At 41.3% G+C, this 17,197-nt stretch overlaps 1 protein-coding gene across 3 annotated transcripts in view; it reads right to left on the reverse strand.

Annotated features, from left to right (window-relative positions):
- LOC147026933 (neuroligin-1-like) overlaps nucleotides 1-17,197 on the reverse strand; it is a 570,224-nt gene that overhangs the window by 417,131 nt on the left and 135,896 nt on the right. The gene's annotated exons all lie outside the window — the stretch shown is intronic.

Consider the following 17,197-nt stretch of genomic DNA (forward strand, 5'->3'; position numbering starts at 1 on the left):
TCACCTCATGCTTACCTCATCCCAAACCCCCCTCCCACTTCCATCCTCATACAACTCTCTGGACGTTTATAAGCATTACTGCTGAAATGCGATTAACTCTGGAATCTCTTAACCTGAATGGAACATTGAAATAAAAAACTCCCATATATCTCCGTCTCCTCGTCTGTCCGTCTGTCTGTCTGTCTGTCTGTCTGTCTGTCTCTCTCTCCTCCCCCCCCCCCACTAAAGACAAGTAACATTGAAGTACAAACAGGGGAAATACCACGTAAATATAATAATGCATTTTTTGTATTCATAGTCATGGCTCATGGAAGATCTCTCACAAGTACACTGATCAGATGAGGACACAACAGAACAAAACTAGAGGGGGAGCACTCGGGAGAGTGCAAACCCTCCGCCGCCAATACTGCTGGGTAACTTAAGTGAACCCGATATCCTATTCATTGTAGGTCAAAACGGATCAGACTCTACTGAACCACGATTGAATAAACTAAACTAGATCAACACGCATGTAGAAATGCCAAAAAAATAAAATCGAAATTTTTTTTCTCTAACAAAATTTTTTTTTTGGGGGGGGGGGGTTGGAAATCACTTAAAACATGTAGAAATCCAAAAAAAAAAAAAATTCAAATATTTTTCAAATAAAATCGAAATTTTTTTTGGACCAAGTCCAAAATCTAATGGCATGATCCTTGGACCATACCTAATTCCCCCACCAAGTTTCGTCGAAATCCATCCAAGAGTTTTTTCCGTAATACTGTTCACAAACAAACAAACAGACAGGGGTGAAAACAGTAACCTCCATCCATCTTCGATGGCGGAGGTTAATAACAGGTTTGAGTCCCCTTTTAAACAAATTGTTTACAAACGTAGAGATAGGTGGAAACACAAACAAAAGAGTTGAAGGCCAAGACAGAGGGAGGTGGACAAACAGTGGGTGCATGGATGAATGGGGAACAGGAGAGGATGCATCCATCCATCCATCCATTAGGACCATACTCTGTGCAGAGCGTTGGTGCCGCCGAAGCAGTCTCCTTGGCTATTGGGAACAATCCTGGACGGGTCGCCACTCCGACACAGTCTACCAGCATGCTGGCACTCATTTTTCCGACCTCGGAAGGATGACAGGCAGAGTCAACCCCACCTGGTGTTAATTCAACAGCTGAGCGGGATTTGAACTCAGGACCCTAGGATCCCAAGCCCACTACCCTAACCATTAAGCCAACACCAGGCATGTAGAGGATGCATGGGGTGGACAAAATAGATGGCAAGAAACTTTCAGGAGGGAAAACTGGAAATTTGGAAGGAGCAGTGTTTGGGGTGGGTTTACGAGAGTATGAAAGATAATGGTTTTGGATGGGGGATGATCTGAACAGTTGTCTTGAAGACCTGAAGGAAATAATGAAATTGAATGGAATGTGGATGTTGGTTCCACAGGCAGGAAAAAAAAAAATATTGGGCCACATGTCACACCAATACTAAAAGAGCAGTCACAGGCTTCAACAATGCCACAAATGGTTTATGAAATGGTTTCAGCACAAGTGATAAGTAGAGAGGACAACCACCTTTACAGAGGTATTAAAAATGACCCAGCAGGTGGGGACTTGATGGACCGTTGAAAATTGGTTGAAACTACATCGCGGCGTCAAGAAACAATACGTCTATTCAACGTAACTTCACAATGTTTCAACTTGTTACTTCCACCACCGAAGGTGGACGGAGGTTATGTTTTCACCCCTGTGTGGTTGTTTGTCGGTGAACAGGATATCTCAAAAATTTGTGGACGGGTTCGTACGAAATTTGGTGAACAGGTTGGATGTGTGATAATTTCGATTTTGGTGACGATCCAGATCCGGATACTAGAAGTTTGAGTGATTCTTCACCATTGAGAAATAGGGCCAGAATGATATATAGCACGATATTTCAAAAATTTGTGGACGGATTCGCCCAAAACTTGGTGGACATGTTTGGTGTGTGACAAGGAAGAAATGATTCGATTTTGGTGAAGATTCAGATCCGGATCTGGATAGGACAATTTCAATCATGTTGTGGACAAGTTATGACAACACTAGGTGAATGAGTTGGTTAGGTCACAATAACAAGCCAATTTGATTTTGGTTCAGGTCCAAATACAGATCCGGCCTAAAAGTGGGATACAAAATGTAAACTGTTCAGCCTGGAGGAGGTATGCTCTCCACTAAGTGCCCTTCTAGTTTTTGTTGTTTCAATGTATTTTTTGCCTGCTGGAAAGGAATATTTGCTGGAACCCTGCACCGCTGTCTTTGGTCTTTGGTCAAATGATAAGCAGTGAGATAACAGCAGCATGATGACAGAGTCTTTAATGTAAATATAATGGCATTGTGAATAGCCAAAAAAGCAACCAATAATTTTTTCATGATGATCCTCGACAAATCACATTTTCCACTCCAGCATATTTGGAAAGTTATCAATGTAAGTGGAAAAAAGTGAATGGTGACATAAATCGAATAAATTGTCCTGACAGGATGATGAAGAGATAGTGTACTTAACTTAGCTTTGAGCTGTCTCGTTTGGGGGCTTGTTTTTCCTGATCTGATGACAAACTGTCAGTTTTGGTGCGTCATAGACCGAGTATTGTGTCACAAAGTTCACCGTCCCTCGGATGGATGTTCAGCTGGGTGCACCGTCTGCTATCATGAGCTGCAAGAAGTCGAAGATCCCATGGCATTCTTTCACGAGAGTAATCCAGTTATTCCAGTTGTAGACAATTTTCATCATCCTTGAAAAAAAGGCACCTTGTATAACTCTTCGCCTTTTTGTAGATAAATAAGTGAAATCCATGGCTGAAAGTTCTCTCATTGTATTTTGTTTAAAACTTGTTTTTTCTCCTCTTTTTAAAGTGGCAAGATGGCTGAAAATAAAAGATTAGCATGGGGAGGTCATAGGACACCTTTCAAAAATTGGCCAGAAAGCTAACATGTTCCAAATTAGATTTTTCATTTCTATGCTTACCTTTTAACACTGCTTGTCCATATCTCCCTCAACTCACCCCTGCAATAGTTTGCTTTATGTCATGGTTCATTATCATATCTGATGATTCAATGTAGTCTGTTTACCTCTTCATAGACATCATTGTTTCTGATAGTCCAATGGCGAGTTTTTATTTAATATGGAGTTAAGGCTTATCGAAGAGTGAGAACACAGAATGGACCAGAACATAACAATCAGGAAAACATAATGGAAAGATGAGACATGCACTGACAGCAGGGTAGACGGACACAACAGAGGCAGCCTCGGAGGAAGATGGTAATGAGGAAGAATGAGATCAAGGAGAGAGGGAGGAAGGAAAACACAAGCTGGATACATGTTCAAACACAAAAAGAAGAGGGAGGGAAAACTGTGGATAAATGAAAGAAAGAGTGAGAGAGAAGGGGGAAAACACAATAACCTGGAAAGGAAGGGATGTACTTGGCGAGGGTTAATAAAAGTAGAAAGGTTCATGAGTATTGATGGGGGATGACCTTAGGTAATGGGGAACAGCTGTCTTGAAGCCCTGGAGGGAGGGGTGGGATTGAACAGATTGATGAACTTTGTTCCACAGGTAGGAGAAGAGAGGACCACATGAGTGGAGGGGAGCAGTGAGCCTGGCTTTTTGGAGTTTAACCAAAACCGGGTTACTGGCAGACCGTGTACACCTTGCAGAAACCTGGATTGTGGTGGGAGCACATAGAAAGGAAAGGGCAATGCGTGCAAGACCAGAAAGGAGGCGGCAGAAGAAAGAGTCCACTGACCAGTATGCGATGTGAGAGTAACAGGTGCAAATATTCAGCTTCATCGTCAGAGATAGCGTGTCTTCAAGAGAGGGACAAAGTTATCGATTTCACGATTCGTAAGTTAAATATCGACCATATATTACTCATAAAGGAGTCAACATCTAATAGAGGGGAGGTCATGCTGCAGTTAATCCAACTATAGTAAAAGTAACCCAGGCAGCAACGATGCTGGATTGACCGAGTCACATTTCCAGCTGTCCCAATCTGGTCCAATGTCATCGGCTTTATGATGCACGAACATTATGGTGCAAGAAAATCTTGGAAGGCAAAGTGATCTTTGAGATTCTGCATTGGAAAAATTGAGTGATGACAAAAAATACTCGTTTTATTTCAAACCACTATTTGACCTTTACCAAGTTATATTTTTTATTATTACTATCATTAATATTATTATTATTATTATTATTATCATCAGTAAATGCGGCTTGCTCAAGGCTATATACAAAGGGCAATTTCGTTCCAATTGGGCAAACCTTAGTCGAGTTTTGGTGAAAAATGTTAAAATATCTATGATTGGGTCATGACCTTAAAATTAGGTCAAGATCAAAAATAATAATATCAACCCTGCATACTTTTTATTCTCATTACTGATGCAAAATTTCATTCTGAAAGTCCTCAGATATTGGAAAAAAAATGGAGAAAAATCTAAATGGTGGTTTAGTACTCCTGTTCAATTGTTTATAATAGGGTCATGACCTTAAAAACTATGTTAAAATCAAAGAGATTGTGTCAATCCCAAATACATTATCTTCACATTTTTGATGCAAAATTTAATTCCTAAAGTCCCAGCCGTCTCTGAGATCCACCTCGGAAATTGATACAGCTTGAAAATTGGAAGTGCAGGAAGAAAAAATAAAATATAAATAAGAGTGACAATTGCTTTGCAATACTGTACATGTCCCCGACTGATGTGATATTTTCCAAGTTCAAAAAGGGCATAACTGTGAAAAACTGACAAAAAGCCCTGAAACTAGAACTTTTTCTGTAACTTACCAAATAAAGCCATGTACTAAGTTTCAGTTGAATATGTTAAAGGGGATGGAAAAAAAAAGTCTGAAAAACAGTCTGAACAGGCAGACATATGGGGAGCAAACTATGGACCCCTCCGGTGAAACCAGTAAGGGACTAATAAAAACCTAAATGGTGGTTTAGTACTCCTTAGGGTTTAAGAAACTCTGGGGACACCATTACAAACTGGGGGCACTAATTGTAGAAACAAACACCCTCCTCTTCCTTCATTTGTGGCATAAGGCTGCAGGTAGCATCATTGGCTGAGAGCACGGCTGTGCTGCTGATGTAATGTCCCTATTACCAGTACACTGATGCTCATTTCACCAACCTCAGAAGGATTGACAGGCTGAATTAACCCATCCATCGGCACCATACCATGTACAGAGCGTCGGTGCTGCTGAAGCAGTTTCCTGGGCTATTGGACACAATCCTAGGCGGGTCACCAACTCCGACGCAGGATACTCAAAAGGCTCAATCATCCCAGCAAGCTGTCACTCATTTTGCCGACCGCAGAAGGATGACAGGCTGAGTCAACCCCACCTGGTATTAATTCAACGGCCGACAGGAGCTCAAACCCAGGATCCTAACATCTCAAGCCAGCCACCCTAACCACTATGCCAACACCAGGATTTTTGAAACAAACCCTACAAGAGCTATAAGCCTCCCCCTTTTCTATCGGGGAAAGGTTAAAAATGTTAAGAAAAATATTATGATTAAATAAATAATGAGCAAGTAATGTTTAAGATGAATTTATTCATTTCAAAGATTGATTGAAGTAAATACATGTATAATATTAATTAAATACTTATTGTATTTTAATGATTAAATACAATTAAATTGAAAATACATTCCCAAAGAGAATATGTTATGTTGCGGGCGAAGTCCGTCTGTGCTGTCTTCGTTCATGGTTCCGTGACACACACCATATACAGTATGAATTATAATTTTTAAAACATTGAGTACAATGTTGACTTTCAGCTTCAAAGTTGACACACCCAGCCCCAAACCCTTTGCATTTTGTGTTTTTGAGCTTCTGTTCCAACATCTTTCTTTCTGCACCATCTCTCTTTGTGCCTCTTTCTCAGCAAGTTTCCTGCCAGTTCCCCCCTCCTATTGTCACCGAATAAGTACTATATTCATTCAGTTGCTTCCGTCGAGTCTGGAGTTAATAAAAGAGCTTTGACCCAACTTTCTACAAAAGTTTCCAGCTGCTCTTTCCTTTTCCTTTAATCTTGTCTCACTTTCCCAATTCTCAATGTCTGGTGCTCTCACCTTCACTCCTCTGTAGTCTTACAATTGCACTCTTATAAAGGCTTTCCAAGCCACTTCACACCTTGTCCCTCAATTCCCTCTTTTCCCATTATTATTTCGCTCCAGCCACCATCCTTTTGCCAGATTTCCCTTCCTTTGTCCCCCTTCTGTCGTGTTTGTGTCACTTCCTTCTTCATGAAACGCATTCCCTTGGGAGGGAGGATGCCCTTCACTATTTTGTGCCCCTCTCTCTCATGTTCTTAGCATCTTTCTCCGCTTTCTAACCTTTTAATGTTTGCTTTTTCCTGTTACTTTCCTCACAAATACTCTTAGATGAGCTTTATAGAGGCATAAGAGAAATATCGGAGGACCTCTGCTCCCCTCTATGGTATAACGGCCTGTGGGAAGCTGTTGAAATGTCACCCGAGCATAGATGTGTGCAAATGGCCCGATAGGTTTTCTAAACCCAGAGAGAGGCAGACAGGGCCAAAGCACTAAATCCATCGATGTGGGTACAAAACTCCTGCAGCTTCCGAAAGAGAGATGTTCATAAAAATGCCATTTCTTTTCTCCAATCCACAGCAGGGCGATTCAGGCTCGACTCTGAAACCGAATGGTTAACCACAAGCCACGGGCTCAAAAATGATAGCTTCTTGTGCAACATCAAGCTCGTCCTCATGGGGGATGTTCAGAATTGTCTTTAGTACCATAAGCGGTCAAAATCACATCAGCTGTGTACAGTATCATGGTGGTCACATTTTCAGGATGGTTTGTTTGACTGGTGATTTATCCTGTACACAGTGACAAGGTGAAAAAGGTTTTCCCTAAAAGCATACACACAGAGTTCGTCATATTTTCAAGGCATGTTATTAAAATGTGCAAAATATTGTTGAAAAGTCAGGTGAACGATGCGTGAACTCTGGAGGAAATTAATATAACCAAAGAGAGATTGTCAGACAGAACGGCAGAATCAATTGAACTATATTAATTAAGTGTATAATTGTTATTTGTTGTCTGAATGCTGCAGTCAAACACAGCCAACCTGTGCACGTACTTTCCACTCGTGATAAATTTATTTCTTCCGCACCGAAGGTGGATGGAGGTTATGTTTTCACCCCTGTCCATCTGTCTGTTTGTGAACAGGAGATCTCAAAATTGTGGACGGATTTGGAGGAAATTTTTGCAGAGAGCGTGGGTATATGATACGGAAGAACTTTTTCGATTTTGATGAAGGTCCGAATCCGGATAGGGGAATTTTAAAAGTGATTTTTCACCATTGAGTTATCAGGCTAAAACGATATACAACACGATATCTCAAAAACTTATTTATGGATTCGGATGAAACTTAGTGGATGAGTTGGTTCGGTGACAAGAACAAATCGAATAAGTTCAGGTCCCAATCCCGATCCGGCCTATTAGTGGGATACAAAACATAAACGAATTAGCCTGGTGGAGGTATGCACTCTCTCGAGTGCCCTTCCAGTTTGAATTGCGATGCATTCCATACATGAACCATATACCAATCCATGATTTCCTTCCTGAGACATAAATATCCGAAATACGATGTGAGTAGGACATAAACCTATTAAACCACACACATAGCTCATAACTGCCAATTGACATGAACTGAAAACATACCTTTACCAGTCCCTGTGAGTACCACAACTCAACCATGGCCTCCCCCACCAAATGAAAATGAAAGATAATCCATAATCAAGTGATTCAAACAATGAAAATATGAGTTTCCTTCCAACGAACTTAAACACAGGAGGAGGCCACAAGTCCTCTCAAGCCTTGCAAACCAATAGTTGTGTTCCTGTGCTGTGTCTGTCTGTCTGTCTCTCTCTCTCTCGATACTGGTGTCTTGCAGGCATGGTAAAGCATCAATGTGTGTGCCATCACTCGGATGGACGTTAAACTGTACATCCCAGCTGCAAGCATTAGTTGATTGACGTCAAAGATCCCATGTTGTCCTTCACAGAGAGTTGGCGAGCTATCACAGGCGCCCTGGCCAAATTCCAAATTCCTGCCCTAAATTACAGGGGGTGTTGCATCAGCGGTACTGCTGCGTCATCCTCAGCCAATTGCGCTACTCACAGCGATGTGGTGTGTAAGGAAGAAAAAACAGCATCAAACAATCAGAACGTAAATTTTTAAAGTCTTTGGTACAACACATCCAGGGTTTCAACCACTAACCTCCCAGAATCTGAACAAATAATCCAACCATTATGCCACAGAGTCTGGTAGATTACTCTATAGTATGCATATCGAGTCACCTTTAAATATCTCAACACCATAAAACTGCTTCAAATTTGACGATGACTTTTGTTTCTCGTATGCATGTATCACTGTCATGTCGACAGGACGTCTGACTCCCACCCGTCAATAGTGGGGTTTAATAATCAAGTCCAAACAGGATAGGACGAATCACACGAGGGACTTGAGCGGAATTTGTACCTTGTGTACTACCCTGGTCGGAATTGCTGCTTTCGCTGGTGTTTGAAAAGCAAATGTTACAATTTTAACCTCCCACAAGGATTTACCCAAAACCAGAGCTGAAATGAAATGATGGCTAATGTGTGAGGTTTGTAATGGCAGACCAGCACACAAAACGTGCTTTAAATGGAATAACAGGTTTCTTTCCAGAAAAGGCACCAGACCACGAAAATGGAGAATCCTGATACAAAGTACAGACGTTCACGAAACCAATAAATAAAATGCACACACCAGGTATAAATAAAAGCTTGAATACTCGAGAATATAACCAAATGGCCAAGAGCACCCTATCATTCATGCATGAAGCATTGAGAGCCAGGAAAAGTATTTTAAGAAGGATACCAATACCGGGTATTAGAATGGCTCCACCATGAGTGGGTCTCCAAGCCCTGGCACGGGCAAGCAAGCAGGTGAAGCATCCAGTATGACGAGGAGAATGGAGAGACAAAACGGCAAAAGCTTGTATCTCGTGAAGCCAGGGAGTATAGCAGGCCGCACGTGTTAAGCAGGCAATACCAAGCCCAGAGAAGAAGTGCTCATACACAGCCAAAAGACAATCCCCAAATAGACAGAGAGCAGCACGTGTACTGGGCCCGGCTCACAGCCTCGACTCCAATGGGAGGCCATCCTCTCCAATGGACCAGCTCAACTCACTGGGTCCTCACTCCAACTGAACTCAACTGACTCCTACGGGTGGTCCCTTCATCGCCTTCCACGCAACCTTGCCCAATTGTCATTTGCTCATGGTCCAGGATGGGCATCAATGTGTGTGCTCCTTAACATGAGAAGAGTAACTGTTTATGACCTCACAAGATGTTATCAAGCCAATGGATCAACAAGAGATTTGCCAAGAACTGGACGTCCCAGGTTAATGACTCCCTCTCAGGACTGATACATTTGCATGACCCATCTATGCAATCGGTTTCAAAGTACAGCAAACACACCACCTGGACCTCGCAGGATAAGTGTCAACAACATCTTGAGGTTTATACTTGTTGCAGCGGTCCATGCTTGTCACCCTGTGCAGAATTAAAGATTTCCATGACGACACATCCAAACACACTTACAGCGGTCACATCAGCACATCCGATGGATGGGGAGGCAATGGGCAAGTGTTAAGTTCAGTGATTAATCCAGGTTTCTCCATAAAAGGTGTGATGGCTGTGCACAGGTGTACAAGAGATTCAATTAGTGATTATGCCCCAGTCTGTTTCCCCAATTTTGTGCATGTAAGTGTTATGATGCGGGGTGGTATTGCTGAAAGCTTTCACACCAACTTGATTTATATCCATGACAATCTGATGGAAGATTGATACATTCATGAGATTTTACAGCAACATGTGTTGCCTACTCTTCAACCAAAGGTCCAGGAATCATTTTTATGCACGATGATCTTTCTTATGTGGCCATTCGATCAAAGGATGTTCTTGTCAATGCCAACTTTAATGTCACGACACCTTGGCCTGCCATCTTTCCAGAATTTAATCCAATTGAACATCTCTGGGATATCATTCACCATCACGTTACAACCTTACCAGGAACAGCCACGGACCCCTCGATGAACTGGAACAGGAGCTGATTCGGTCATTTAATGCCATTCCCCAGGCTCAGATTTGAGTTCTTATATGGTCAGTGTGATGATGGTGCAATACAGAAACTGCTGCTCATGGTGGACATACCTGGTATTGAAATTTTTACTTCTGTGTTGGATCCTTCCGTTAAAACATTTGCCACAACCGAGCATTATGTGATTGGACAAGTAATTATTCAGCATTTATCTCTGTCGGAGGTTTGCACCTAAACTGTGTCCCATGATGTCACATAAATTTAATCGCAACAACTATAACAACAACAATCACATGCTCGGTTTTGTTTTTTTTTCGTGGTGGTGAGTGTAGTATCAGTAACCAATTCCCATAATCCCGTGATTCCTGCTTTGATGTACAAAGTGAAAAATCAAGATGGCGGCAAAGGAAACAACAAAGAGGATGCATGTAAATAATTACGAAATTCCTGGTGAACAAAAAAAATTTAAACCAGTTGAGATCTAAGGAGGATTGGCTGCCCAGTCCGGTGATGATTTCCCGCCAAGGTTATGCACGAACTTCGTGATAAACAAAAGTATAGGTCAAATTTGAAAAAATTATTTGTTTTTGTTTACATGTGATTTCCCTTGATTACAGCCATATCAACGACGTGGACTTCATAACTTCACCACGGGCTTCCAGAACTCCATATCTGAGCTAAAAATTTTTAAAGAAGGCACGGCCTGTAAAAATTACAAATGCAAGTCTTGATTTTTTTTTTTTTTGTCAGTTGCTGAAATGGTTCCCAGCATCAGTGAAAGATAACCCTGTGGATAAAACCCCAGGACAAAAAACATTATTTTTTTTAGGAATTCTAGAGTGGAGACATTGGCAATGGAAAAAGCAACCTGGAATTCCACATAAAGGCTGGAGCGGCTCATTACGCCATTCCCATTGTGCAGGCCAGCGAGTGCGCCAATACAGCAGGGATACACTTCGTGAAGTCAGAACTCACAATAATTGTGCATGGAGCAGTGGTTTTGGAACCCCAAAGGATGAGAAAGGAGCAAACAAAAGTCTGCTGGGATTATTGAAACCCCAAAACGCTCCTTCCCAAGTCCATCAACGTACAAGGAAATTAAAGATAGTTCCAGCTAAACTAAATTACATAACAATGGCCACAGTAGGAGTATTTAATCAAACATGCCAAGCTAATATTGATTGCTGGATTACAGTGTTGTTGACCACTTCCAGAATGCAAACTTAAATGGTGGCTGTCTGGCATGGCACAGTGGGATGAATGACTAGTCCTGAACACAGCCTGGGTGCTATACAAAGGCTGCCGCTGCGTCTGGCATCAAGGCCCGGAAAGGTAACCGAGCAACGGTACCCTCTCATGACCCTCATCTCACTACGGGATGGGGAAAAATCCATTTGCAGCAATATACATTTAGGCAAGGAGTGTGCACACAAGTGTGGGTGAACACACACACACACACACAGTCACACACACACACACTTCCTCTTATGCAGGTAAAATTACAACATACCATGCTTAACTGCTAAGAAAAAAACACCATCAGAGGTTATAATAATAAATAAAGTTTCACAGCAAACATATTGCCGTGGAGAGATTACCGGCGATTTGACAGAAAATGAAATAGACATATATATGAAATGGAAACAAATGCATTACTTTGCTGCTCATCATCTACCTGATACATAGTGCTTCCAACATAACACTATGCATGTACATATTAAGGAGGCGTATTCATTCTTCACCATAAAAAAAAAACACTGAACATCTGTAAAATTGATAATGTAATTGTTGAAGGATTGTTCTGGCAGCTTTCATTCCCAAATCTGTGATGAAAAACCAAGAACTGAATGTCAGAGGATGAGGAGATGAAAGTAGATCTCACTGCTTCATTACATTTCCTTTTGTAATATCCAACAAAGTCTGCCATCTCTCAGGAAAACTCAGGTCACACCAGTTACTATTCATATTTGATACACGCCGAGGTGGTTCTGGTGAATTCAGGGTGATTGGCTTCACACACCCTCAGCAGCAGGTCAATTTGGTTGGAGCAATCCTCAATACTGTTGTCACAATTTCTCATTCAAGATCGTTTCAACAAGATTTACAACCTCCTGGAGGATATTTATTGTGAAAGATTATTGCCATACACAGCTCAGGTGATATCATCCTCATGGTGCACTGTTGAGCCGTCTGGTTTGACTGTTACAGATGACAACGTTGGGTGTGATTAAAATATGTCATTCGGATGCGGTGCCAGCAGGAGAGGCTGCATCATAGAGCTCATTGTCCTTTGAAGCCATTGTCTACATTTAAGCTGTGGAGACCAGTAAAGGTCACACAATATATTTCAAACTGAGTAGGCAATTGTGTGTCGTTACCCTCGTCAAACTCCCTGATGGGAGTCAGCTGTATAACGAGCATGATCTGCAATAGGTTGAAGCACTCGGGTGTGCGTAATGCACGAGTCAAATGTGAAAAATGGCCTCTTCTTGCACTTAAGTATCCTTGTATCTCCTTGTGTTTTTCGCAAACAATAAACAGCAAATACAGTTGGCGTGGACTATGTTTCGGTGAGTTAAATCCCCAAAACAGCCTTTATTCCCCTCTCCAGGCACTCTGAAATAATTTATTAATCTTCTTCCTGACGACCTTTCCAGCTAAGCATTCTGGCTAAGGCCATTGAAATCTATGCATTGCATATCGGGACCCATTTGCCTACCAATTGTAAGCTCATTATTCATTTTTTGTGAAAATGTATTTCATGACTGCTGCTGAAGATTACACAACGTCACATTTAAACAGATGATTTAGAAATCCATTGGATGATTCTCAATTTCAATCCTAACAAATCTCACACTCTCACTATGTCTCAACGAAAGGACCGTGTGGAAACCCCCCTCCCATTCCCTCAATCTACTTTGTCAACAATCTTCTTGAACAAGTCCTTTCATTCAAGCTTCTGGGTCTCACCATCTGCAATGATCTTTCCTGGGATTGCCACATTTCCAAGCTGGCCTCCAAAGTAAGTCGCCAATTGGGCATCCTCCGTCGTGCAAAATCCTTCCTTGGCACACCTGAGCTCCTGACCACGTACAAAGCATTTTCCCACAGCCTGATGGAGTACTGCTCTCCCCTCTGGGCTGGTGCTCCTTCCTGCCTTTCACCTTTCTCAGCTTCTTGCTGTGGAAACCAAGGCATTTAGGATCATTGGTATCTCCCGCAATGAGGTCAAGTCTCTCACTTGCTCACCGCAGGAAGGTTGGTGGTCTTTTTGTCTTCTACCAACTCCTCTCCAGCCTTGACCCCCCCTCCCCCTTCTCTGTCTGCACTCTGTCCCTCCCACCCACCCCCCATATTTCTGGAGGGTGCTCAAGGTCCGCCAAAAACTCCCCTCTGGTGAAACTGCAAAAATCAAGAACCACTACTCACCTTCACTCTTTCATTCCACCTTTTTCCCGCCTCTGGAACAAACTCCCACACACTATTCAATCACACTCTTCCCTCCAGGTCTTCAAATCAGCTGTTCACCACCATATCTTATCTTCCCCCATCCAAAACCACAATCTTTTCTACTCCCGTTAATCCACCCCAAATCCATCTCTTTCAAATTCCCTTTTTGTCCTCACTGAAAGTCCCTGTCGTGTCCATCTTGTTTACCCCATGTAACCCGCCCCATTCCTCTCCCTTTCACAGATCTCCTAATGTTTCTGTTCCTTACTGTTGTGCTTCCCTCTCCCACTGCCCTTGTCTCCTTCTCCCTTTGTTATATGTTCTGTGTGTTAGTTCTTATACGAGCAGAGAAAATGATATAAAAAAGAAAAATTATTGTTGTGATGAACATCATTGGCAAAACTCGAGTAAATGCCATTTTATCGTCAATTAAATCCAAATCCTGGAATGTCATCGGGTGCTGTTTGACATAGAACCCCATGTTAACTGCAACAGGTTATAACATTTATTCCACAGAAAAATGAGAAATGAAAAATAATTTCTGGCTCACCCAACGCATTGCTGTTCATATCTTGTGTTCGTTTCAAAAAGTATTCGAAAGAAAAGGATACAATTGTAGGCCCAATACCTTGAAAAGATAGCCTCAAAGATGACATTATAAAGGAGAGGTCATTGTACACCATTGACCTTTCCATGGACCAGGATAATGGATGGATCCTGACACTAATGATGCGAGATGGACTATTACGAATGACGCATTGTTTGAGTACGCAAAGGTAAGGTCACCAACAATAAAGGTGCCAAGGAGGAAAATTTGTCCTGGACTATGTTAAAGGCTTCTGGAACAAGTTCACAACTTCATGGCAACACATCCAGTGTTTTCCACAACAGAAAACACTGGGCAACAAAAAATATATAATTCGTCTGCTACTAAGGTAAATTCCAGGTGTTCTTGGGTAAGTACGGCCCGCTGATTTCAAATCTGTAGTCAGAATTTAGCCAGCACATCAGGTTTTCAAAATATGTGTATGTATTAATGATACCCAGCTTTACAGAGCTATGTTAGATACTTTATTGTTGCAGATCGTCACATTGTAAATGTAATATCAGTGCTTAGTAATTACTTGTACGTCATATTTAGATAACAATGATAGATCTCCATGTATAATGTGTAGTATACAAACGAAGAACATAAACAAGTTGCAGAAAAAGAAGTTAACAAGTAAAAAAAACATCGTGCAGAGCACGATACTTGCTAAATCCACCCCCCCCCCCACTCCAATGGTTGCCATGGAAACATCAAATTATCCATTTCATTGAGATTAAAATTAACAATCTTAATCAAAGCTCAGGTCAATCGGATGAAAATTAATTATTATTCAGATTAAAATTGATTTTAGAAGTTTGACCTTGAGTTGACCTTTGACCTCAAAATCAATAGGCTTCTTAGTTGAGACTACCTTTACAACTTTGTAAAGTTTCATGAAGATCAGTTTTAAATTGTGACCTGTAGGTGACAAACAGACAGAATAACAAAATAGACTGAACAATATATTTGAAAAAAAACTCTAATCTATCATATTGTTGGGGCACAACTATGCCACGGATGCTGCGGCCTCATACCAGTACACTGGTACTCATTTCACTGACCTCAGAAGGATGACAGGCTGAGTCAACTCCAGTGGCCAACAGGACACGAACTCAGGACCCTACGATCCCAAGCCAGCTACCCTAACCACCAAGCCAACACCAGGCTCATGAAAATAGCAACGAAACATCACAACATTGTTTTTCACATTTTGACACTTTTATCAAAATACTGCACAAATCGTGCGTTTGTCTGGTGTTTATCTTATTCACATTTCAAGAGTGATTTAGTGATCACTTGTAAACAATGCACAAAACAAACAAAATAGATAATGTTTATCTCATCGGGAAATACTTTTCCCTTCATTCACCATTATGGCCGTGATCTGTTTGCTTCGAATGTATGGTGCACTCCAAAAGCTACTGCAGCTCAATGATTTGCCTATCAGAGGAAAAGGTTGCTGCATGAATGAGTCAGACATATTTAATTTCCTGTACAAGTGTGAAGCAGGACATTGAACTGTCATTTCACTAGTGACCCCACATTTACAGTGAGAAAGGTAACCCGAGGGTCATAAGATTGGATCATCACATCCTGGATTGCATGCAATCAAAGATTTAACCCAGTATTACATCCAAAATTTGGATGCAGCGAATGTCTATCTTTAGTCAAACAAAAATGGGTTTTTTTTGAGTTAAAGAAAAATTGGTTTCATTATTATTAATTTTTTTTCATCGTAAAAAGGCATTTAAGGTATAACCCCTGATTTAAAAAAAAAAAGTCTCATGCAAGAAGGGATGAGATGTACCACACTCTTTACAGAGAATTGGTGCTGCCGAAGCAGTTTCTTGGAATGGGTTATACCGAGTGGTTTGCCATTGCCTTCTCAGAAGTCAGTCCAGCAGGAATTTGGAATTTGTTCAGGGTGCCGGCAATAGCTCACCTAGTCTTCACAAAGGACACCGTGGGATCTTTAACATCCACCAACTACTGCAGACGAATGTGACGACTAATCTAACATCCATCCAAAGGACGGCGCACAAATCGAACACCAATTCCTTGCCCTGCCTGTGAAACACCAGGAAGACAGTTTATAGCTGGACCGACATTCATACCCGAGTTAGACAGTACAGAAGCGAGTGTGTGTACCTCTTTTGTGCATTTTGGGGTATTGTAGAAAGTGAAGTAGTGTAATTAAATAATTTTACAAGCATAAAAATACTATAAAATAAAATATATTAAATGAAGCATTTGTTTTAATTTTTTACACTTTTTTGAAAATATCATTCATATAGATTGATGCTAAATACGCTTGGTTGATGTCATGGTGTCACTGATCAATAATAAAAAAGTATTTATTAGCCCCCGTTGGACTTAGTCCAAAACGGAGGCTTATGGATTTGGTCTCGATTTTCATGTCCGTACGTGCGTGCATCTGCAACCTCATCTCGGAAATGCATGGACCGATAGTATTCGTACTGGGCACAAAGACAACACATGATGTTCTACATATGCACGCCATCTTTTTCGACATCAGATTCAAGATGGCCGGCTGGTAAGCCATTTTAGTTGTAAAAAAAAAAAACAACCCCAGTGTCGAACACATCCTCAACCATTTCTCGGACATGCATTTACTGATCTTGTTCAAACTTGGCGCACAGATAAGGAATGATGGCTAACATAAGCACGTCGTTTTTTTCCCCAAAATCAGATCCAAGATGGCCGACTGGTGGCTATTTTTGTTACTTAAATGTGTCCCCAAACATTTCTCAGACATGCATGGTTCAGACAGCTTGTTCAAACTTGGCACAAGCGCAGGACATGATGGCATCCACTTGCCCCTCACTTTATTTTGTGAGCTGATCAAAGATGGCCGACTGGCGGTCATTTTAGTTGCGCATAAATATAGGCTATCCTGTTAACTCCACACAGCAAAATTACGAAAACAGCGGGGGCTATGACATTTATGTCTTTTCTTACTTTTGTCAATCAAAATTTAAACCAATTTAGAGGAGAAAAATGA

The sequence above is a fragment of the Eptatretus burgeri genome, chromosome 5, assembly GCF_056783735.1.
Source record: "Eptatretus burgeri isolate ZD-2024b chromosome 5, Ebu_testis_v1, whole genome shotgun sequence".
NCBI lineage: Eukaryota > Metazoa > Chordata > Myxini > Myxiniformes > Myxinidae > Eptatretus > Eptatretus burgeri.